The sequence below is a fragment of the Sceloporus undulatus genome, chromosome 2, assembly GCF_019175285.1.
Source record: "Sceloporus undulatus isolate JIND9_A2432 ecotype Alabama chromosome 2, SceUnd_v1.1, whole genome shotgun sequence".
Classification (NCBI taxonomy): domain Eukaryota; kingdom Metazoa; phylum Chordata; class Lepidosauria; order Squamata; family Phrynosomatidae; genus Sceloporus; species Sceloporus undulatus.
In genome coordinates this window covers 294,166,096-294,190,237 of record NC_056523.1, presented here as the reverse complement: position 1 = coordinate 294,190,237, position 24,142 = coordinate 294,166,096, and the positions used below count along the sequence as shown (strand labels likewise).

General features: G+C 42.5%; 1 protein-coding gene across 2 annotated transcripts in view; it reads right to left on the bottom strand.

The window, feature by feature from the left end:
- CD180 (CD180 molecule) overlaps positions 1-24,142 on the bottom strand; it is a 60,837-nt gene that overhangs the window by 29,328 nt on the left and 7,367 nt on the right. The window contains exons 1-2 of one of the 2 annotated variants that reach the window (XM_042450941.1): positions 3,582-5,454; positions 780-864 (exon numbers count right to left, since the gene is read on the bottom strand). The gene's annotated coding sequence lies outside the window, so the exon portion shown is untranslated. Of the gene's footprint in view, positions 1-779; positions 865-3,581; positions 5,455-24,142 lie in introns of those variants that run through there. The other variant, XM_042450942.1, reaches the window with a different exon arrangement.

Genomic DNA, 24,142 nt, shown 5'->3' with positions numbered 1-24,142 from the left:
ATTCATTAAAAATATGCAAATAAAATATGTTTGGTTTTGTATTCAAGGGCAGATAATATAATTTCTAGGGCCAAGACATATCAAAGTAATTGCAGAAACACAGAAGATTGCTAGATGAAATTGCTGTATGGGAAATGTGTGTGTGTGTGTGTGTGTACATATTAGATGCATTCAAGCTTTAAAAGAGGGAATTTATTTATTACAAATTGCAGCCAAATTCTGGGCAAAATGGAAATGCTCTATAATTTTCTCTATCCAAAACAGTTTGATAAGATTTGTTGCACAATAGTCCTATCCTTCCTTCCTCTCTCTCTTTCTAATTGTGCTTTCTTTCTCAGTTTATGGAAGTGTAAAAAGAAAATGAATTAGCTTTGCTTCCTCACAAACAGGTGTTTTTGTCATCTTCTGCAGCCGTATGCTAATAGTTGAGAATGCACACTAGAAGGCACAAGTTGTTCCCACCAGAACATATAAGCTGTTCCATATCCTCATTCCCAGAGCAATTGGAGGAAAGCCAAAGGAGCGGAGGCTGTAAGAGACACCCGTGTGTGTCAATCTGCAAAGCCCTTTCCTGAGTAGCTGCTTGGTACTGGGATGAGCTCGCATGGAAATTACTTCTGAAAGCCCAACTTTCAGGAGACCCCGCTCGCATTTAATAAACAAACCATTTGGTCTCAAACTACCTGTGTGCTTTTGGGTGACAGTGTGAAAAGAATATCAATGCCACTTAATAAGCCATTGTTTGGCTGTTTAGTATTTTGTCCTCTGGATTTGCTTACCATGACAAAATGAAATGAGGCAGAATAGCACTTTGGGGGATGATCCTTCCCTCGCAGGTAGATGTTTATAGTGATAATTGATAGGCTGAGAGAAATAAAGAACAGAAATAATTGCTTCCATTGATGATAACATCTTCGCAGCTCCCCTCATAAATTATTCCCCCAGCATTATCCATTTGCTTCTCTTAATTCTTTCTTTTCCCCCAAGCTGCACTAGCAATATAAACGTAATGCTTCTCCCATCCTTCCTTTGGACCTAGAATGGAGTTATTTTCTCTGTGTCTGATGAAAGGAAGTGAGGCTAGTGCTGTCTGTGGCAGCTTAGCATAAGGTATGGAGAAGAAATCCAGTGGATCAGACCAGAAGCCTATCTAGTTCACACAGTTTAGAAGTCTGAAGGTTGTCTATCAGCCCTAAGCTGCAAGATCTCAGGGCCTAACACCTCTTTCCCAGTCCTTGGAACCCTGGAGAGAAATCTCAGAGTGGCCTGTGTTTATTAATTTGAATTGTTTGCTCTCTTCACCTGAGGCTAATGCTTAATGTCCTTTGTTTAATGACACTGCCAGAGGCTACCCGTGTGACATCACTGGGGGTTTCCACCTGTGATATCACAAGGAGCTATTCCCTGGGACTTAGGTTTAGGCCCTAAAGTCTCAGGGCCTGGGATAGTCCTAACTCAACAACCCTAACAAGTACAACAACTTAATCCTTTTTGTGATGTTCAGTAACTACCATATAGACCCATGCTGTTTTTGCACTAGTTATCATGATTACTAACTACAGTTAGTATCTGTGGTATCCACAGACTTGCCATCCATGGATTTGAGTATTTGCAGATCGCAAGCCTGTGTTGTCCCCATGCATGTGGCTGTGCTGCCATTAGTGACATAGGGACATCACCCAACTCGGCCATCAGCCCTGGGAGGAGGAGGACCACCAGGAGGGACAGGACTGTAGCTACACACCAGGAGGGGATCCAGGCGCAGGACAGGGCAAGAAGAGAAAGGAGAGCTTGGTGGTGGTGGCAGTGGTACCTCCATGCAGAGCGATGATGCAGGGGGCACATCAAGGAGAGCATACAGTGCATGGTGCATGGCTGGAGATCAGGGGTCTAAAGACCCCCAAAAGGGAGGAAGAGAAACAGGGAGGCCTCCAGGAGAGAGGGACCAGGGAGGGGTGACGATGAACAGACCCACCAGGAAGGGGAGGAAGGGTTGACTGAGCCCCAGGCAAGAAAGCAAGCAGACAAAGAAACAACCAGCCCAGTGGCTTTCTCCTTCTCTATCTCCTCAACGGGACTTCAGGAGAAGGAGAAATGCTCAGGGTGTGCCTGCCTGCATGGCCTCCTCTGCTTAAGGGCAGGGTGAGGCTGGCATCCTCCACCAGAGGAATAATGATCCCTGTCCATTCAAACCATATGCTCGACTACAAAGCAATGGATGAAGGACAAAAGTTTGCTGTTTCCAGTGTCATAGGCCTGAGACAGACCACCCAAAACGGGTGGCCTGCTAGCGGCCTTTTTTCCTCCAGAGGGAAGCTGCAGCTGCTAAACCTTGTGGCTTCCCTGCAGAGGAAAAGGAACCACAGAAAAGCGCGTTCTTTTTAAGCCACAGAGGCAGTGTAACAAGTGCGCTACTGGCACACTCGTTATGTCAGTGCTGTGCGGCAATGTGCGGACACCGCACAGGGCTTACATAACAATGGCGGTGCCAGTGTACACAGGGTACCACCATTGTTACGCTGCCCCTACGTTCTAGGGTTAGGCAATCAGCGCTGGTACACCGCTTTATGGCGGTATGTACCACGCCTTAAATACTATTTCTTTTTATTTATTTAAATATTCATAATCTGCCTTTCTGAATTACATTACTCAAGTGACCTAATAAAATGCAGACATAAAAAGAAAAATACAATATGATTAAAAAAAAACTCTGAACATTACAATGTTAAAAAGTGCAAGAGTACATTAAAATCTAATAAAGTAAATTTTGAACATGATTTCTATTTATTTATCTATTTGTTTATTTAATAACCCACCTTTTTCTCTTTTTCTCTGACTCTATCCCAGGGGGATTGAAAAGTGGAATTAGAGGAAGACAGTGGCATCTGTGGCCATACCTTATCACATGAAGTTGTGTCTGTCCAGTAGCTGATCTGTAGTCCATGTATTGCTGGAATACACTTTCTCATTGATGGGTAAAAGCCTCCAATGTCTCCCAATCACAATTCTTTCCCACTTTGATTCATATATGATATGTTCCTCCTGCTGCAGTTCTAGTATGGCCTCCTCAGAAGGAGACCACCACCACAGTGGCAAAGGATGAAGAAGGCCAAGCATGCCCAGCCCTCCTTCATCACAGTGGGCAACAGTGTCCTCATGAGGAGGCTGCTGTGGTGAAAAAGATGGTCAAGCATGCTTGGCCCTGTTTCACTGCAGTGGCAATGGTCTCCTCATGTGGAGGTCACTGCTGCTGTGGTGAAAAAGAAGGCTGAGCATGCCCAGCCCTGCTGAGCCATGGCAGCAGAGGTCTCCCCACAAGGAGGCCACTGCCACCATGGTGAAAAAGAAGGTTGAGCATGCCTGACCTGGTACCTCCAAAGTGGCAATGGTCTTATCACAAGGAGGCCACTGTGGTGGTGAAGCAGAAGGGGTGAGTGCACCCTTTTGGCTGTTGCTGCCCCCCCCCCCCCCAATACCAGGGGTGGGGATACCACAGTTTCTGAGATCTTGCCAGCTTGGAATTGTGGATTCTTTGAATGGATCGATCCACCAGTAATGTGGTCTTCCACTTTTCTTATTACCTTCTACTTTGTTGAAAATTATCATCTTTTTTCCCCATGAGTGATGTCATTTCATATGTCCAAGGTAATATAGCCTCTGTTTAATCATTTTGGATTCTAAAGAGAGTTCAGGTTTGCTTTGCTCTCAGAACTGTTTGTCTTTTTGGCAGTCCATAATACGAATTTCTCCAGTTCTGCAGAGCACGCCTCTCTGCACCTGCAGTGGAGGTTTGCATCATGAATTAAATCAAACTGAAGCCAAAATTTAATAACACTAAGGAGCAATTAAAAACAATTAAATAAGCTATTTCATTAAAACCAAGTACTGATTTAAAGCAGCTTAATATTTTAAAAACATTAACAAGAAAGAGTAGGAGGTACATTCCATTTTTAGAGCCACATGAATAAAAGAATAACATGACACAACCAATAAAATAGCGCTATTTGAAAGAGGTGGAATTTTTAAGCTTTCCTAAATAATGCAGCTGATTGGGTCAGCTACATATCACTTGAGTTCCATAAAATGGAGCCTTCTTAAGGAGAAAGTTCTGCCTCTGGTCCCATTAACATAAGCTGCTGCTACACTGCAGAATTAATGCAATTTGACACCACTTTAACTATCATGGCTCCGTTCCATGGAATCCTGGGATCTGTAGTTTGTTGTGGCACCAGAGCTCTCTGACAGAAAAGTAAATATCTCGTCAACATTTTAAATCCCAGAATTCCATGGCAGTTAAAGCAGTATCAAACTGCATCAATTCTGCAGTACAAATGCAGCCGTGAGTAATTTTAAAGGCAGGCCAATGGGTAGAGGTTCCAGCTACGATCTGAAAGCACATGCACGTTCATATGGCTTCAGGGAGTTTTCCAAATAACCTGATTCCCAGCCATTCAGGGCCTGAAGGCCAAAACCAGTACTTTGAACTAGCCTTAGAATTACCAGTAACCCATGCAACTGGTACAAAATTGGTATAATTAATATTACATTTGCTCTCAATGAACTGACAAATGGTCACATCTCTCTTAGCTAATGTTTCCATTCCAGGCTATCTTTGAGGGCAGCCCCATGTAGACTGCATTAGAGTAGTTGGATTTTAGTTGAGTAGTTTGGAGTATTAGAGTAGCACTAGAGCAGTTAGTTCATTAGAGTAGTTGCAATGCAAGCTCTGCACTCTCCAGATAAGATCACAACTGATATAGTAGCTGGTTAATAAATTATTTGAATGTATCCATTTTTATTTTAAGATAATTATACACCACTTTGTGCTCAAAAAGGGAATAAAGTGATTAGGAAAACTCATTATATCAAACACCATGAAATGCTGAGTAGAATCCCATGACTAGAGATGCTAAAGGAAAAAGACAACCAGCATGGGTGGGATTTCATGGAGAAGGAGTTGCTAAAAGCACAATCACAACAATTCCATGGAAGAAGAATATTGAAAACATCTGAAAAAGAAGGGGGTTTCCAAATATTTCCAAAAGAATGACCAAGGAAATGGTGGGATCACTTCTCAATAGGCATGGTAAAATGCAAACGGATCACAACAAAAAGGCAGAACTGCTCAACATCTATTTCGCTTCATCCCTCACCCCAAAAGAAGATTGTATGCTCCCTTCCTTAAGCCAACACTTTGCCATGAAATCTGGATTGCAAATCACGATTGATAAACAAATAATCAGGAATCATCTATTTAACCTAAATGAGTTCTAATCTGCAGGACCAGATGAACTGCATCCCAGAATTTGGAATGAATTTACTGACTTAGAACCGCTTGCCATCATTTTTGAGAAATTGTGGAGAATAGGTAAAGTGCCAAGGGACTGGAGACAAGCAAACATTGTTCCTGTCTCCAAAATAGGCAAAAAAGAAGACCCAGAGAACTACAGGCAAGTCAGCCTGACCAACATACCAGGAAAAATATTACATGCGGATTTGCCATCCACAGATTTGACCATTCATGGATGGCAAGCCTGTAGGGGGCGGAAGAGGAGGAGAAAGAGGTGGCATGGCAGGAGGAGGAAAGTGCAGCACAAGGAAGAGGAGGAGGAAGGCATGGCATGATGTGAGAAGAGGAGGAGGGAGATGAGGCAGGAGGAGGAAGGCGCAGCTGAGGTGAAGTGGGAGGAGGAAGGTGCAGTGCAGTGGGAGGTGGGAGGAGGAGGAGGAAGCAGGTGGAGAAGGGAGGCAAAAGAGGCAGTGGGGTGAGAGGAAGAGGAGGAGGCAGCAGCAGCTCTTCCATGGCAGGGGGTTGGACTGGATGGTCCTTGTGGTCTCTTCCAACTCTATGATTATATGATCCTCCAAATAGCCATAATCCTCAATTGTTGTGGGGCCACATGGGCACACCACCATTGAAGTAAGTGGGATTTGAGCATACATGGGTTTTTACATCCACGCGGGAGTCCAGAACAGAACCCCTGCAAATATCAAGTGCCACTGTACAATGGATTATTGTGCAGTCTGCAAGCATGATGACAATGCAAAGATTAGTAGGAGTAAGCATGGGTTTGTCAATAACAAACCCCAATAAGCTAACCATGTATTTTTATTGTTTCAGTCATTAGTTTAGCAGATGATGGGGTACTGTGGCTATCATTTATCTGGGTTTCAGGAAAGCATTTAATAATATTTCATTATATACTTTTTTTACCAAGCAAATTAAATATGGAATAGATGGAAACACCACCATATGGTTTTCTGATTGGTTGGAAAACTATGCCCAAAGAATTGTCATCAGTGACTATGCTTCAAACTGGAAGGAGGTCACAAGTGGAGTGCCACAGTGTTTTGTTCTGGGACCAACACTTTTCAATATTTTTGGTCAATGATTTCAATGATGAGATAGAGGGAATTATTATCAAATCTGCATTTGATACAAAACTGGAAGGGGTAGTTAACACATTGGAAGATAGGAGCAAAATTCAAAAAGACCTTGATAAATTGGAAAACTAGAAAATGGGGATTAAGGGCAAAGCAAATGCAATCAAAAGTAGATTTAAAAACAAACAAAATGAAATTATAAAATAGCATTAAAACTACATATTGGAATAGTGATTCAAGTCAGTAGATCCTTTACTCCTTTACTCAGCAGAGCAACTCAATGGTACAAGCTGTCAAAATAGAAGTACAGTGGGCCATCAACCAACTGGACCATCTCCGGATTGCCATGACCTATATTACCCAATGATAGCACGTGCACATGGGTGTGCTGATGTGAATTAGTTAGTATTATGTATATGGGATACATGTAACGCCCCCCCCCCTTTTTTCTTCCTTTTGTGTAATTCTTGTTTATATTTCACTATTAAAAAATAAAAATGTATGAAGCTAGCTCTTGTAGAAACCAAACAATGGGGAAAATGTAAAGAGACTCTTGTATCAAACTTTTATTCAAGAAACATGTCTACCCAGGTAGAAGGGAAGTGAGAGTTAGTGACATCATGTAAGACACAAGGGGAGTGTTGTGGGGGTACAAGGTGAAGCAAGGAGAAGGAAGGTCATCATATGGGGACGGGATAAAGACGAGATCGCTCCCCCGTCCTTATCCCATCCTTCATGCGTTCCCCTGAAAGTATTTCATATCATAGTGCTATTATCCTGTCACTGAAGCAGCATTGCTTTAATACAAATTCCCATTAATGCAAAATGCCAGGCAACGCAGCTTCAGTGATGGGATAGTGATGGGATCTGCATGATGTCATTTGAAAGTCTTTAACGCAATCATGGTCAGTCACATTTTCCGGGTGGGATAATGACTGGATAAGTGCAATGTCATATGAAAATCTTCTCTCAATCGCGCTATGACAATGGGAAAAGGATGGGACAAGGATATTTTGTCCCCACCTGATAATCTCCACAGAGAGATGGGAAAGTGAGCAGAAGCATGCAAGAAGCAAGGGAGGGATGCACTGCAAGATCATAAGATGGGGCAAGGAAGGGCATAGGAGTGTTGGGAGAATGAGTAGTGCAAGTGGCAAAGTGAAAGAAACAAGGGAGGGACACAATGCCATGGTACAATGTATATTGGAGAGGGTAAAAAGGTGTTAGTGTACCCTACGCCTGTCCCGCTGGCTATGGGGTTTCATGATTAATATCTAGCACTGGGCATTTTCTGATGTCACAATGACCTGTGGAAACTAGAAAAATAGACATGTGAGGAGTCATGCTGTCCTGAGGATATGCGTGAGACCCAAATACAAAGAAATGGGTTTGCTGAGCACCTCACACCCCCCACATGCTTTGCATTTCCTCTTGCAATGGAGAGAAAGGCAGTCCCATCACAAATCAATTAGAGACCATCTCACCTCATGACATGTTCCTAGTCACCCCTCCTGGCTGATGATCCAGGGATTGTCTAAAATCTAATTGTTCTTTGTTTTTTGTTTTGTTAGGACAGAGCTAAAGCCATGAGCCATTCTGGATCCCTTTTTTAAATTCTCTAGGAAAGTCATCAAGACCTTTCTCACACTGAATATCATATCAAAAATTTCTTAAGCATATGAAGTCAGATATAAATATCCTCCAGCCCTAGCCATGTGACTCTAATCTCTCTGTGTAACTCTTAGATGCTGCCTGAGCCACTCTCTGTTTTCCAGACCAGTTTCTTCAGGACTGCTAATTATTGCTTTCTATAATTCCCAATTCCTCTCTATAGCAATAGCAATAGCAATAGCAGTTATATTTCTATACTGCTTCATACTGAACTAAGCAGTATCTAAGCAGTTTACAGTGTGTAAGATAATTGCCCCCAACAAGCTTGGTACTCATTTTAACGACCTTGGAAGGATGCCAGGCTGAGCCGACCCTGGAGCCCCAGACTGGTATCAAACTCACAACCTTGTGCCTGTGAGTGAATGGCTGCAGTACTGCCATTTAACCACTGCATCACCAGGGCTTGTATCCAACCTTCCACATCTTTCTTTCTGATAGCCATCCACGGTTCTTAAAGTTGCATTGCATTTTGTGTGTTTTTATGCCCCCTTTCACATTTAAAAATAAAACTCTTCTATTCACTGAAACTGGTGTGGTCACTGCAGTTAGTACTGGTATACACAGGTGAACATATCCCCAAAGTTACCCACCTCTCACAGGCCTCCTTTTGAGCTATAATTTCTCTACAATTTCAAAGAGACACTAGCACTGCTGGTGGAAACTCCCAAACCCCCCCCCCACCTTTTAGGGTAATGAAGGGAGAATGAAGTGAGGGAGGGGAAAAGAGGGGGAAAAGGTGGGATGTGCCATGACAGAGTGAGAGGAGCAAGAGAGGTAAGCAAGGTGCAAGGGAGATAGCTGTGGGGATGACAAAGAAGGAAGGGGGTACCAGATATAGCAGCAGAAAGACACGGCTAAGAGAAGGGACTAGGGGAAAGAATAGGGGTGGGACAAGTTAGGAGCAAAGCAAAGGAGGCAAGGCAGCAGCCACATGAGAGGCCCTCAAGGAGGAGAGGAAGAGTTCATTTCATAGCTTCAGATGCTCTTCTTGCTGGGTTGACCACCTCATGGTGCTACTTTGAGAAAAGAAGGAGCCGGGGAGAAGAGATGTAGAAGTTCATTAAGGCACTCTTGATGCACATCTTTAGACTTTGGGGGAATGGGCCCAAAGAATTATAAAGAAAATATTTTAAAAATGCTTTATGCTTTTTTTAATGGAATAACTCCACATTTAGTTGTCCTAAGAATATGGTATGAACAGTTGAATATGGATAGGAGAGCAAATGTAAATATGGATAATATTTAATTTAATATTTAATGTATGTAATTTAATTTATTAAATAAATCAAATAATTTAATACTTATTAATATATTAACAAATTATTCTTAATATATTAATATTATTAATATATAATATATTGTATAATATAAAATATAATATATTATTAATATATTAAATATATTAAATAAATACATTTATTAATATATAATTTATTTAATTTAAATATGGATAAGAGGGATGCGGTTGTTCAAGTGGTTAAGACGCTGATTCTGTTGATTGCAGGATTGGCAGGTTGGCAGTTCCAAGGTCCAGGTGCTGCATGATGGGGGTGAGCTTCCATCAGTGGTCCCAGCTTCTGTCAACCTAGCAGTTTGAAAGCATGCAAATGCAAGTAGATAAACAGGTACCACTCCGGTCGGAAAGGAAACAGCATTCTGTGCAATCATGCTGGACACATGATCACAGAGTAGTCTTAGACAAACACTGGCTCTTTGGCTTAGTAACGGAGATGAGCACCACCGCCTCTGGTTGGACACAACTTGACAACCTTGTCAATGAGGAATACCTTTACCTCTTTACCTAAGAGAGCAATGCCATTTACCGCTACAAAGTAAACTCTGTCTCCACAAAAAGCATCTGAGGAAGTAGATTGAAGTCTACAAAAGTCATGCTGCCAATTTCTTTCTTTCAGTTAGTCTCAAAGGAGCTACAAGATCTCTCTACGTACATAAACCCTGTCAGGAAAACAAGAAAGCAGTTACAAGGCTGGGGATGAAAAAAGGATTTATTTCCGGACATAAATACTTTTAAATATTACCCCCAGAAGTATAAGGATGCTACTAGGGTGGGACACATGTCTGAAATGTTTTTACTTACATCAAAGAATGCCTTTCAGATGTTTCAAGGCAGTAGCTACATTAGCATTTTGCATCAAAAACAACATGATCTAATATCTAATCTCTAGTCAATGCTATCTACCGTTTTGCAGGCAGAGTTGCCTCAGGAGGTAGATATTTATATATACATTTGGGGTGGAAGGATGTAATTAGTGAAGAAAGAGTGACTAGAAATGTAAAAAAAGAACTAATATTTATAATTACTTCAACAACAATTGAACAGGAGAACAGACATCCAAGCATAAATGAGCTGCTTAACATGCATATTTTGATGAAGAGTGAAATAGGTGAAAGACAGTTAAAGTAAACCATTTTCTAGTTATAATAAAATCTGAGTCCTCTAAAATGCCCCCCCTCCTTCTGTTCACAGGCAAGACTGCTGTTTGTCCTTACTTTCCTCTTCATCTTTCCCTGTGAATCATGTGAGGGTCACTCTCAGATTTCTTCTGTGTTTTTATTTTTCATGGATCTGTAGCTTTTTACGTTTACTGAAAAACTGATGGCAAAAATAGTGATCTGATGAGAATATCACTGAAAGTGTCTGTGGATGACACAATATAATATCCTTGTACATATCTAGGAATGCACAGGTCCACTTTACATGATTTCCCCCTTCCTATCAATCTCCATCCCAACACTTTAGGGTAATGGTGCTCCAAGGTCATATGGTAAATTCCCTCAAAGAATTGTTGTAATTCCCATATATCACTGAATGTAATAGCAATTGTTGTGACATAAACAACTAGCAAAACTAAAATTACACCTTTAACTTACAATATCATATGCACAGCCTAAATGTATTTACATGTACAGTCAGCCCTCCATATCCGTGGATTTTTTTATCCACAGATTCAACATTCGAAAAATATGTAAGTTCCTAAAAGCAAACCTTGTTTTTGCCATTTTATATAAGGGACACCATTTTACTATACTTTGGTATCCATGGGGGGGGGGTGTCTTGGAACCAAACCCCAGCAGATATCAAGGGCCCACTCTACATAGTTTCATGTGGTTAAAATGAAAATTTGGTAAGATATGATGTTTTTAAATGAAGTTTTAAAAGAATATTTTTTTAAAAAACCCTGAGGCCTCTCCTTTTTCTTGCACTGAGCCTCACTGTACTCACAATTTCTTCCATTGAGTTCCAGCATTTTAAAGGAATGCATGTGAATGCCACAGCCTGTTTCAGTCAATAGGCAGGTGTTTGGTGGTATCACCTCCCCTTAGGATGTCACCTGGTGCAGCCCACACACCCTCAGTGACATGATCCCCTAGTGAAGCCAGAACAAGGGGTCCAGTGACAATCACATGCCTGGGCACCTCGTTCTGGCCTCAGAGCAAATGATTGGTGGCAGAAGTGGATGCACTGGGTATCTCAGTGGGGCGCATGTACAATCAGCCTGTCAGTTTCAGAATGAAGGGCTCCAGATCTTTCAGAAAGATCCCGAGCAAACAAGCACTTGAAAACAAACTGCAGTAAGAAGATAAACCCCAGTCCTGCTGCTGAAGGGGCAGCTGTCATCTGGTCTTCCTGCCAAGGGAACAGGGAAGAGGCATCTGGTGCATGTAGACAGGGCTCTCCACTACCAAGTAAAAGAGAATGGAGGAGAAATTTCAATCTGCAGTGCTTTTGATGCTGCCATCAGAGTGGACAGTGGGACCTGTGGCCCATTGCACTATATAGTTATAGCACTCGATTCTACTTTATCTGCCATGGTTCCATCCTATGGGATCTTGAGATTTGCAGTTTAAGGAGGGGCATGTAGAATGCTCTAGTGTCTCACCAAATTAAAAATCCCAGGATTCTACAGGATGGTCTAGTGGCAGTTAAAGTGGAATCATAGTGGTATAATTGTGTAGGGCCCCAGATCTGGGTGAATGGGCACTGAAACAAGTACACTATTTTTCCCCAAGTATTTTTTTTAAAAAAAACACACTATGTCCTTTTCATTTCCCACTTCCTCCTTACTGAATCAATTTCTGTACTACTTCCTACATTTAGTATATCGGTAAGTGGTATAGAAATGTATTTGCTATTGCTATTGCTACATTTAATGATGAAGATATTACAAATTACAGAGTAAGATGGGTGGTACCTGATATTCTGCAACTGTGGAATTACTACAAATATAGACCAGATTATACACTTAAAAATATTCCCTTCCTATGGGCTTTGTTATAGGTTTGGGGCTTCAGGCTTGCCTTCTTTGCCATTCTTCTCTAAAATCAGATGAGTAGGTAGAAGAGGCATGCCCATGTCAGTGGTGGCAACCATGGCTGGAACTATGTTGCTCAGAAAGACTGTCAAGCCTAAACTGTTGTGTGTTGGGAAAAACTATGAACAATTTAGGTATGATATGCTTGCTGTGTAAGATAGATGACTGGATTAATATTGTTTCTGAATTTTAACTGTGTTGCATATTGTTAATGCTGTTGAATCACTATCAAGATTAAGTCATGAGGCATGAGTTACTTAAAAAAAAATAATCGTGAAAGTATGCACCTAAGAATAATTAGGACTGAAATGAAATTACCATGTGAGTTCACAGAAAATAAATTTGCCAAAGGGGAACTGTGTAAATGTCTGTTGATGACAGATCAGATAAAGTAATAGTCTCTATGTTTTGTTGTATGGCTATGTCTTAACTCAAGTATTTGTTCTCTTTCTTCTCTTAGCTTTTGAAAGCAAAATCCACAAGATGGCACTGGTTGACTACATCAGGCACCTGACTTTATGTCTATGTATATTCACACTAAAGATTAGGAATAGCAGGGGCTCCACTAATATGGAGAGGATTTAACTTGAGATACATTTTAAAAACATAAATATCTTGCCTGACAGGCATTTTAGTGGCAGTGCTGTACAGTGTGTGTGTGTGTGTGTGTGTGTGTGTGTACACAAATGCCATCTGTTCCTGAAACCACTAAGTATCTGAATCTTACAGACATATCTCTAGCTCTGATCAGTGAGACTGCATTCCTCTGTTAAGAAGACAAGGGACTGTTGCCAGATACCAGGGGGAGTTAAGATGGAATGATATATTTTTCATATTTTTCCGTGAGAAATATTAGACGATTACTTACTGCAGGGAAGCAATATGTAGGCTGCAGTCCTGACCTTTTCTACTTAAAAGTTAATCCCACTGAAATCAGAAATAAGTAACTAGGGTTAGTATTGATCAGGTACAATTACATCTGGGTAATCTCCATGTGCTTGATGAACCCTATATCTGTTTATACATGCTGCTGGGCCTTTAAATTCAGTTTCTTCTTTTGTACAGAAAAAATGAATAATTCTTTTTCATTTATCATGCACAGAGTGCATATTTTTCTGTTAGGGCAAATTTCTGTTTCTGAGACTTTTGAAAGTCCCCATCATTTAAAAATAAACCTATTTGGAATCTGGAGGAATAGGGTATACACTCTGCTGCACCCCAAGAGTTTGCCAACTGCAACTGCCTCTTCTTTATTTTTCACCCTTGTAGCCTTCTCTGAAGTTATTCAATGTGAGGCATATAATGTTGTCCTTTTTGTAGCCTCGACAGCCCTATGACCTAGATTAGCTGGAACTACAATGATTTGGTTCAACAATGAAGTGAGCTTTGAACCCAGCTCTCCCTAGTCTTTTCTTCTCCAGGCCAATGCTATTTTAGGCTGCATCAATAGAAGTATAGTGTCTAGATCAAGAGAAGTAATAGTGCCACTGTATTCTGCTCTGGTCAGGCCCCACCTAGAATATTGTGTCCAGTTCTGGGCACCACAATTCAGAAAGGACATTGAGAAACTGGAGCGTGTCCAAAGGAGGGCGACAAAAATGGTGAAGGGTCTGGAAACCATGCCCTATGAGGAACGACTTAGGGAGCTGGGGATGTTTAGCCTGGAGAAAAGAAGGTTAAGAGGCGATATGATAGCCCTGTTTAAATATTTGAAAGGATGTCATGTTGAAGAGGGAGCAAGCTTGTTTTCTGCTGCTCCAGAAAACAGGACCCGGAACAATGGATGCAAGCTACAGGAAAAGAGATTCCACCTGAACATTAGGAGGAACTTCCTGACTGTAAGGGCTGTTCGACAGTGGAATGCACTCCCTTGGAGGGTGATAGAGTCTCCTTCCTTGGAGGTCTTTAAACAGAGGCTGGATGGCCATCTGTCAGGGATGCTTTGATTTGGATTTCCTGCATGGCAGGGGGTTGGACTGGATGGCCCTAGTGGTCTCTTCCAACTCTATGATTCTAAGGTGCTTTCCTCCGGATGTCCCATTTTAAAAAAGGGGCGTCTCTTATAGACGCCCCTGGGCCTAGTATGGACTCCGTCCGTACAAGATGGCGCCGGCCCTTCTACATGGCCGGCGCTATCTTTGCGTATCGGACGCTGGGCGTCCGTACGCGTCGCGCCGCTTGTGACGTAGCGAGCGCGCCCCTGGCGCCTCGCTACGTCGCAAACGCGACGGAAAAAGAAGCTCCATTTTGGAGCTTCTTTTTCGGTCCGCGCGGGAGTCGGGCCGTGTGAAGGCTCCGGCTCCCCCGCGGACCTACTGGCGGCGGCGGCAGACCGCCGCAAAGCGGCGGTCTGTACCCCGCCTCTGATTCTATGATTCTATGATACACTCACCAGTCTATCATTCCACTGGTGTCTGTGTTCGCACTGTGTAGTATGCTGTATGACAGTGAGGGTATAACACTTCTTTACTGGATACTGTAATAGACCTGTCAGCTGGAATGAGGATATGTTATTGAATTCTTTATCAATGGTGTGTGCGGGGAGTGTGTAGGGGGGATAAGGGCTAATTTAAAACAGAGGAGGGCTATGTGTTACCCACCACTGTTGTTGTTAAGAAGAATTGTGCACCAGAAGCCAATACATGTCTTGTTTTAAGGCAGAAGGATGTTAGAGTTAGCAACCTTATAGAATCGTAGAGCTGAAAGAGACCACATCCAATCCAACCCCCAGCCATGCAGGAACTCCGAATCAAAGCATCCCCGACAGATGGCCATCCAGCCTCTGTTTAAAGACCTCCAAGGAAGGAGACTCCACTACACTCTAAGGGAGTGTGTTCCACTGTCAAACAGCCCTTACTGTCAGGAAGTTCCTACTAATGTTGAGGTGGAATCTCTTTTCCTGGAGCTTGCATCCATTGTTCCGGGTCCTGTTCACTAGAGCAGCAGAAAACAAGCTTGTATCCTCTTCAATATGACATCCCTTCAAATATTTAAACAGGGCTCTTATGTCACCTCTTAATCTTTTCTTCTCCAGGCTGAACATACCCAGCTCCCCAAGCTGCTCCTCATAGGGCATGGTTTCCAGACCTTCTTACCATTTTGGTCACCCTCCTCTGAATATGTTCATTAGCATGTTGATAGTCAATAGCTGATAGTTTGCATGTCTCCCCAGGAGTCTTTCTTACTGTATCAGTTAGTTTGCAGTTAGGCTGAGTAGGTTCATCTTCTATTTTGTAGTCTGCAGTTCTTTACTTGTTTCTCTTCTCCACACTTGAAGATCACATATTTGTAGAGCCTCATGCCAGGCAACCTAATCTAATATTTTGTAGTTGTAAGTAAAGCTACATCATATATTTTACAAAACAAAACAACCTCAGATCTAAACTGCACTGCAAAAATAATGTAGTTTGATGTCACTTTAATTGTCATGGCTCAATGCTGGGATTTGCAAAACTCTCTAACAGAGAAGGCTAAATATCTCGCAAAACTACAAATTCCAGGACTCCATAGCATTGAGCAATGCCAGTTAAAGTGGTGTCAAACTGCATTATTTCTGCAGTGCAGATGCAGCATCAAATCAATGAAGCATTGTAGCAAATTGGTGCTCTACTAACTGGACTGGAGATTCGAACTGCTTCCTCCCACCACCAAAACTGGAGAATTTGTACCCTGTCAGCATGGTGTAGTGGTTTCAGCATTGGACTAGGACACCGGGGAATCACAACTGGAATTCTAGCTCAACCATGGAAACCCACTGGGTGAGCTTGGACAAGTCACACTTTCTCAGCCGCAGAGGATGGCAATAGCTACCCCTCTCTAAAGAAAATTGGCAATAGAACCTATGATAGGGTTGCCATAAGTTGGAAACAGCTTGAAGATACACAACCACAACAACCACAAGAACAACCCTTGTCCTACACAAAAAAGTCCCTGAGATCTGGCAAGCTTATCACACCACACATGACACAGGTACCCTATGTGAGGAGTACATTCAGTATAAGGCAGGAGTCCTGTATGCCTGTCATCCAAAATATTTTCCATGTCATGGAAAGTAGTTTTCTGTTTGTAAAGCCCACTTTAGTGCATTTTAACACTAGGGGGTAAAATCAGCTGGAACCCTGTTGAGCCATTGTGTAGTCATAAGTAGATTTGTGTCTGAAGGAAACAGAGTAGCAAATATTGCACCATGTCTGTATTCAGCAGAGGGCTACTGTTACATAACTATATAGCAGAACTGGCAATGGCACTGATGTGCAATGGTAGTGAAGGGAATCAGGACCGATGTGCTATGGTTTCCTATGCGCATTGGGCCTGCGATGCACATCCGGCACCCCAGATGTGCCTCAGGTACTCTAGCTGGTATCCCCTTACAAAGCTTTGCAATTTGATATCACCTCTATGAGCACATGCAGGTTTCTCAGCACCTCTGCTACTTGGTTAAGTGCAGACAAATTTATGGTGAGTGAAAAGTCATACAGCATTTTGGACCACTTTTTTTTTGTTTGGACTGCTGCTATCAGAATAGCCATGCTGGCTATGAGGGTCTGTGCAATGAAGTGTAAAAACTGAATTTCCTTTTTATTTTTATTTTATTTTATTTTAAAAAAACACTCTGTTTAATAAAACAGCTGCAACAGAAATTGACAAAATGATGCATGAGATACATTGTGTTCTCTTACTCTGGCTTTTACTCTCTGGGTCCTCTGATTTCATTTGGGGTCATGGCAAAGTTGTTATAAACATGGTAGGGACTCGATGTGCCCGTTTATACAAAGAAGATAATCACTATCAAAGGGAGAGCAGCTGACATTGCAAAACCTTTCAATGTCTGTTGGTGGCTGTGCTCCTGCAGTGATACTTAGTGGGTTGAGGGTGTGGGGCAGAATGTCTCACCCTGGGAGAGACAGGGAAATTGTTGACTTGTTATCTCTCCCTACCACAAACAAAACAAAATAAAAAAAACCACCAGCAACAGTGAAGTTGCTCTCAGCTACTTGTGGAGAGATGTACTTTACTCATAATTGCAAGATCTGGCATAGATGGAGGAGGTTCCTATGTCTGGAGCATGAATTGGGAGGGAGATAGTCTGCAAGCATCTCTCGGACAGCTAAAATGAGACCCACTAGACTGTCCATTTTCTATGCTGATTTTCATGGGTTTCTAATTTATCCACAATCAGTGGCTCCAAGCTGGCTTCTTTAAACTTGCTTAGAAGTATTTATTCCCCACAAAATATAATGATAAACAGAAACACAAAGAGAAGGATTCTGCTGAAGGCTAAAGAATGGAGCCTTTTTAGTTTAGAAAAAGAAAGACCACAAAAGCCCTTTTCAGATATATGTTCAGATTAGAATGAATGGATACATGCCTTCCGTGGCAGTGGTGTTGCTGTTGGCAGTGACAGGCTCATCTATGCCAGATCTTACAATTAATGCATGTTTGTCAGAGTTTGCAGTGTGCCTGCACTCACCTGGCTGCAGGGGCTGAATAGGTAGAAGGTAGACAAAGGATTGTAAGATGGTGAATGAGGTACAGGTTGAGTCTCCCTTATACAAGATACCTGGGACCATTAAGTATTTTAGATTTTTACAGATTTAAATATTTGCATATACATAATGAGATATCTTGGAGATGGGACCCAAGTCTAAACATGAAATTCCTTTATGTTTCATAAGGGCGTATAAATGTTACTGAAGGTAATTTTATGCACCATCTTTTAAATACTTTTGTGCCTGAAACAAAGTTTGTGTACACTGAACCACCAAAAAAAAACAAAGGTGCCACTATCTCTGCCATCCATGTGGACAATTTTGGATTTTGGAGTATTTCAGATTTCAGAATTCCAGGGAGATAAGGCAGACTCAGCCACTACTGATGTGTTAGCTTAATATAGGAACTCTCTCTCTCTCTCTCTCTCTCAAGCTAAAAGGCTGAGTTTGAAACATCAGAGATTATCAAATGGGGAACAGGATGTCCTTGTCCGCTCCTTTTCCCATCCTTGTCCTGTCCTTCCCGCATAATCATGGGGAGGACTTTCAGCCCTAAATGCATTGTTCAGTGAAAGCAATGCTGTGCAGACAGACAACAGTAAAATATATCCAACTATTCTTACATATTGATGCTTCCTGCTAGAATGAAAGGCTGCTTCTGTGTATGGTTCTTAGTGGTTATATCAGGGAAGAAGCATTTTTGATGAGCATATGAGAAAAGTAAGAAGATAAAATATCTTTCCTTCATTCTGTTCCTCTTCTTTTTGGGGGTCATAAATCAGAAACAAAAGTAGGAGCAAATTGCTATCACTTCATTTTTGTGGATCTCTAGTTGCAGCTATTTATAATGCAGTATGAAAGTATCAATTCATTTGAGATGTGGTGCTGGAGAAGAGTGCTGAGGATCCCATGGACAGCGAAAAAAGAAGTGGGTCCTAGAGCCGATCAAGCCAGAAATCTCCCTCGGAGCCAAGATGACAAAATCAAGGCCGTGGTACTTTGGACACACCATGAGAAGGCATGACTCACTGGAAAAAACAATAATGCTAAGAAAGGTTGAGGAGAAGTAGACAGAGAGGAAGATCACATACTAGATGAATGGACTATTAGGGAGCTTATGGGTATGAGTTTGCAGGAACTAAGCAAATCAGTGGAAGACAGGCAGTCTTGGAGATGTCTCATCCACAGGGTCTCCATGGGTTGAGAGCGATTCGAGACCAGTTAACAACAACAACAAATGAAATTATGCGCATGTATATTCATTTGTATAATTTGCAAAATAAAGTTTATAGAGGGGATATCAGGACCTATATACATTTTGGTCCTGCAATCTTCTTTTTGTGTTTTATGTTTCATGTGTGTGCTTCCACACATTTTAAGTTATGCTTAGGAGATGATGGGAAGTCAGGCCAAACACTGGAACACTCTGATGCATTTCTAAGCAGTTTCTCCCCATGGCCAGAAATGGGATTAATCACTGAGACGGCAGGATCTGAGTTGTCTGAAAATAACAGAGAGATTGCATTGCCAAAGACTGCTGCGATAGAGAGTTCATATATATGTGCACCGCAGGTATTTTTCTCTTTTTACCTTCCAGCACAAAGGCTTGCAAACGTCACATCACAGGCAGCTTATGAAATGACCCTGCAATGCAGAGAAGAAAAGACAATACCAACACTTCCAAATACTTTTCTGTCATCTGGTGTTTGTCTGGATAGTAGCCCAAAGGTTTGGCTGCTTCATTGGCAGCTGGGTCCATTCAGGTCACTTTGTGACAGAATGAATACATGGCATCTATGTACATGTGCCTCTGTAGACTTCTCATTGTAGCTAATGGCTATAGCTTTTCTACTGTGTTAAATTCTTAATTAATAACAACACAGTCAGTTATGATAAAATGTAGGAATATTAACGTCTTTGTGAAGTAACATTGCTGTGAAATTCAAATTTTGATGAAATAATCCTGAAGCTCTCTCTCTCTCTCTCCCTCCCTCTGTGTGTATATGTGTATGTGTGTGTATTAGAGGTAGACATCAGATGTGGCTGAATCTCAAGGCAAATCATCCTCTTTTAGACCATTTCTGGAGCATTGCTAAGCAAAGTAGAATTCCTTTGAAAAATGAACAGAACTGAACGAAGTAATGTTCTTCAGGAAACATTGTTAGTGCTGCATTTCAGAAAAGTAAAGTCTGATAATGGCCAGGGTGGGGGAGAGAGACAGGTCTATCTTCTAGCAATACAACAAATTTCACCAGGAGTTCTTCAGTCACTGTGCTTTAGAACAGGGACTGTGAGTCAGGTAGCCATTGCTTCCAGCCTCTTTTGTTCAGTTGGTAGTACAGCAAGCCAGGAGCAAGTCTGGAGCTGTGTGCAACTCTGTTGGGTTGGTTCATTACTTCAAAATCCTTTCCTTTCTAGTTTTCAAACAAGAAAGGCTTTCTTTAAAGGCATTTCTTTTTGCCGGAAATATATTTCATTTGAAGATTTCACTCATGGCAGCATTCTCATCTAGTATTATCCCCTATTTGTCAGCCTAGGCCTTGCTTTGCTTTCTTTTGTATAGAATTTTGTATAGAATCCTCCTCTTCCTCTTCTTTCAGCTTCAGCATTTCTTATGAATTTCCCTAAATTATAATTCCAGTTTAATAAATTATAATTCATTCCCTCATTTCTGGTGTCATGTGCTATAATTGCCTTATTCATCCCTGTTCTTCACATCTTGAGAGCCAGCCTGGTGTAGATATTTTTGTGGTGAACTAAGAATCCATGAGACCAGAATTCAAATTCCTGCTCTGCCATGGAAACCCACAGGATGGCATTAAGCAAGTCACACTCTCTCAGCCACAGAGGAAGGCAAGGGCAACTCCCCCCCCCCCTTGAACAAATCCTGCCAAGAAAACCTCATAGTAGGTTTACCATAGGCTTGTCATAAGTCTGAAACAACTTGAAGGCACATAACAACAACCTAATGTTTTATTTTTCTAGGGCAGGCAGTTTAGTCTAACAAACACACCATGACATGCAGGCGTGAATTTGAAACTTAGAGATTGTATATCTGTATGTGTTCCTACAAATTACTAATTTCACTTGGCTCACCTGCATCCTTTACTTAGAATCATTCCAGCTGCTTCAAGAAGGGGAAGGAAGAGGTGCCCTTTAGTTTCTAAAGTGTTGTCTTACAATATATTCTTAGGCATTTGCTGTTAGTAGTTCTTTCTAAGGGGCCATTCAGACTACCTTTTACCCCAGATCAGAACCTGGATTAATCACGGGAGGTTCATATTGGCCCCAATCCTTCCACAAGCGAAACTGAGGCTTTCACACCACTTCAGGGCTAATGCCCCTTGGCACGGATCTTTTGAAAGTGGAGTAAAAGCTGTATCTTTTGAGAAAAACTGGGTCCGGCAAATATGAACTTGTCCCCGATCATGATTGGGTCAAGTTCAGGGGAGGGATTTAGGTCAGAGGGAGGGCGGAGGGCAGAACATGCCTCCCCTTCATTGGGGTGAAGGAGCAGGAGGAAGAAGGAGCCGGGGGAAAGAAGGGGGCCATGAAGGGCAGGAGGAGGAAGAAGGAGCAGCGTGAAGGGTCAAGTTCAGGGGAAGGAATTTAGTCAGAGAGAGGGCAGGGAACGGAACATGCCCTTTTTTGGTATTTTTATTTTGACAGACTATGTGAATATTTTTTCTACAGGCAGATACATATATAGATAGAATGTGTGTGCTTGTGCTACATTTCCCTTTCATTAGCTTGCTCCCAGCACGGCACCTCACTTTGCAAGAGGCTTTTTTTCTAAATTATTTTTTATATGTGAATGCTACAATGCGAATGTTACAAATGTTTCTCTTTCAATTTGGCAAACTGATACAGAATGCTTTTGCTACTGTTTGTGTCTGTAAGGAATTCTGGGGTGGCTGAGGGAAAGGAAAGGATGCAGAGATGGCATTCCGAGGTGAGGAATTAATTACGATTATTATTATTATTATTATTATTGTATGTGTATGAGGCATTCTGGGATCACAAGGAGGGAGGATGCAGAGATGGCATTAGAATGTATTTTGGGGTTGAAAACGGAGACAGAGGAAGATCCATAATCTGTAGTGACTCAAATACACACAACACACACATACACACACACCTGGAGGTTTTTAAATTTGACAAAATATGCACACACTGCTATCAGGTTTTTTTTAAAAAAAAGTTGGGGGGGAGCACCCATCCAGTTGCCCAATTGCTATAGGAAACATCACCTTTGATGAAAGCTGAACTGAATTTGATTGACAGCAAAGGAGCCTTCTTTTAAACTGGTACCTACAAATGTGAACTCTCCGCAAGAGCTGCAATGGCATTCAGGGTTAAATTACCCCAATTAAGGTAAATGATAGTGGGTACTTGCTTCCGGAGAGATTCGGGAGGGGGGACCCAGATCTGTCCAATTACATCCAGGGTAAATGGGCCAGTGAGAATGGGGCCTAAGAGAGTGAATTGTGAATGGTGCCAGACCATCATCAGTTTAATCAGTGGAGAGTGGGTGGGAACTTGTGGTCCTCCAGATGTATCCTTTTAATTCTCAGAAGCTCAAACCAGTGGTAAGGAATTGTATTGCAATATATCTGGAGGACCAAGAATAACCCATCCCTTGTTTAAATCTTGCTTAGCATGTCTGTAAGACAGTCAATCAGACATTTTGAGGTTCAAAGTGTGGCTAATGAATGCACTGGAGGAGGAAAGAATATGGAATTATGGTAGGTAGATTTTGCCCTTGAGACCTGTGTGCATTAGAAGAACAAAGGTTGGGCCCATGTATTGATCACAGTACAGGCATTATTCTAATGGGCAGATGCACATGTTTTGTTTATTAAGAAAATAAAATGTGCAGTAAGATACAAATTTTTGTGTAGCTGGCATTGTGGGCTATAAGGGATAGAGTTATTTCTTAAAGGAAATAGATGAGAAAAAAACCCAGAAACAGAAACAGAAAATTAAAATGACTATTGTTATCTTGTAGTCATCATTGTTATGTTCCTCCAAGTTGACTCCAATTTATGACAACTCTATCAAAGGGTTTTGTTGGCAAGATTTATTCAGAGGAGCTTTGCTCTTAGAATGAAAGACTTAGACCCTAAACAGACCTACAGAAAGTGCTGGGCTGTGGGCGGAGTCAGGGTGCAGCATCCTCACACTGGATGCCCTAACTCTGCCCCCATGGCACCATTTTGGCACGTGCTGGTCCACACAGCAGGTGCCATCATGACATATCTCCAGCGTTGCAACCACATGATGCAGTGCTGAAGGGGTGTTATAAAGCCGTGCCGCCACGGCTATGATGGGACCCCTTGAAAGGTGCAAAAAGGAGCTGCTTTTTGTGGCTCCTTTTTGCACTCTCCAGAGGCCAGATCAGGTCCACAGCACGAGGTTGCCGCGACCCTGATCTGGCCAGGAAAGGGGCGGCTGCATACTGCCCCTTAGAGGCAATCTGTATAGCAAGTTTCATGACTGAGCAAGGATTCAAACCATGGTCTCCCACAGCCCTTGTCCAGTACTTAAACCACAACACCATGTTGGCTGCTACAGACATAGGCGGGTTATAGACCGCCCATTTGGGGCGGTCTGGACCCGCCCCTTTCCCCGGAGTATTGGGGGTTCAGTGGCTACACCGGCAGCCGCTGAGGCCCTGATTCGCCGCTATTCAGGCTGCAGGGAAGCAGCAAAACGCCGCTTCCCCGCAGCCTGAAAAGAGGGGTCCTTGGGGCTTCAAGCCCCAAGGACACCCTGCGGCGGCGGGGAGGGGGAGAAAGGGGCCGCTTGGCTCCTTTCTCCCTTGCTTCACTGGGCGCAGCCGTTTGGAGGCTGCGGCCAGCGAAGCAAAGCAGCGCCGCGGACCAGGAAGGAGCTCCGAAACGGAGCTCCTTCCTGGTCCGCGGAAAGGGCGCCCTAGGTGCCCTGGCATGGATTGAGGACGTCACGTCCGCGCCGCCGCGTCTAGAGGCGGCGCAGCCGTGACTTCCTCATGACGGCGGCCATGTGGAAGGGCCACCGCCATTTAGTGCGTGACAGGCACGCACTAGGGTTAGGGCGGTGCGGAAGCACCGCCCTTTTATAACCCTAGTGCGTGCTCGTCACGCACTAAAATGCCGGTATGTAACCGGCCATAGTTTTCACAGCCCTATATTCATAATATATTATTGGTACCAATTTCCTGGCTGCACCATGGGTGACCAAGGAGAGAGAGAGAGAGAGAGAGAGAGAGAGAGAGAGAGAGAG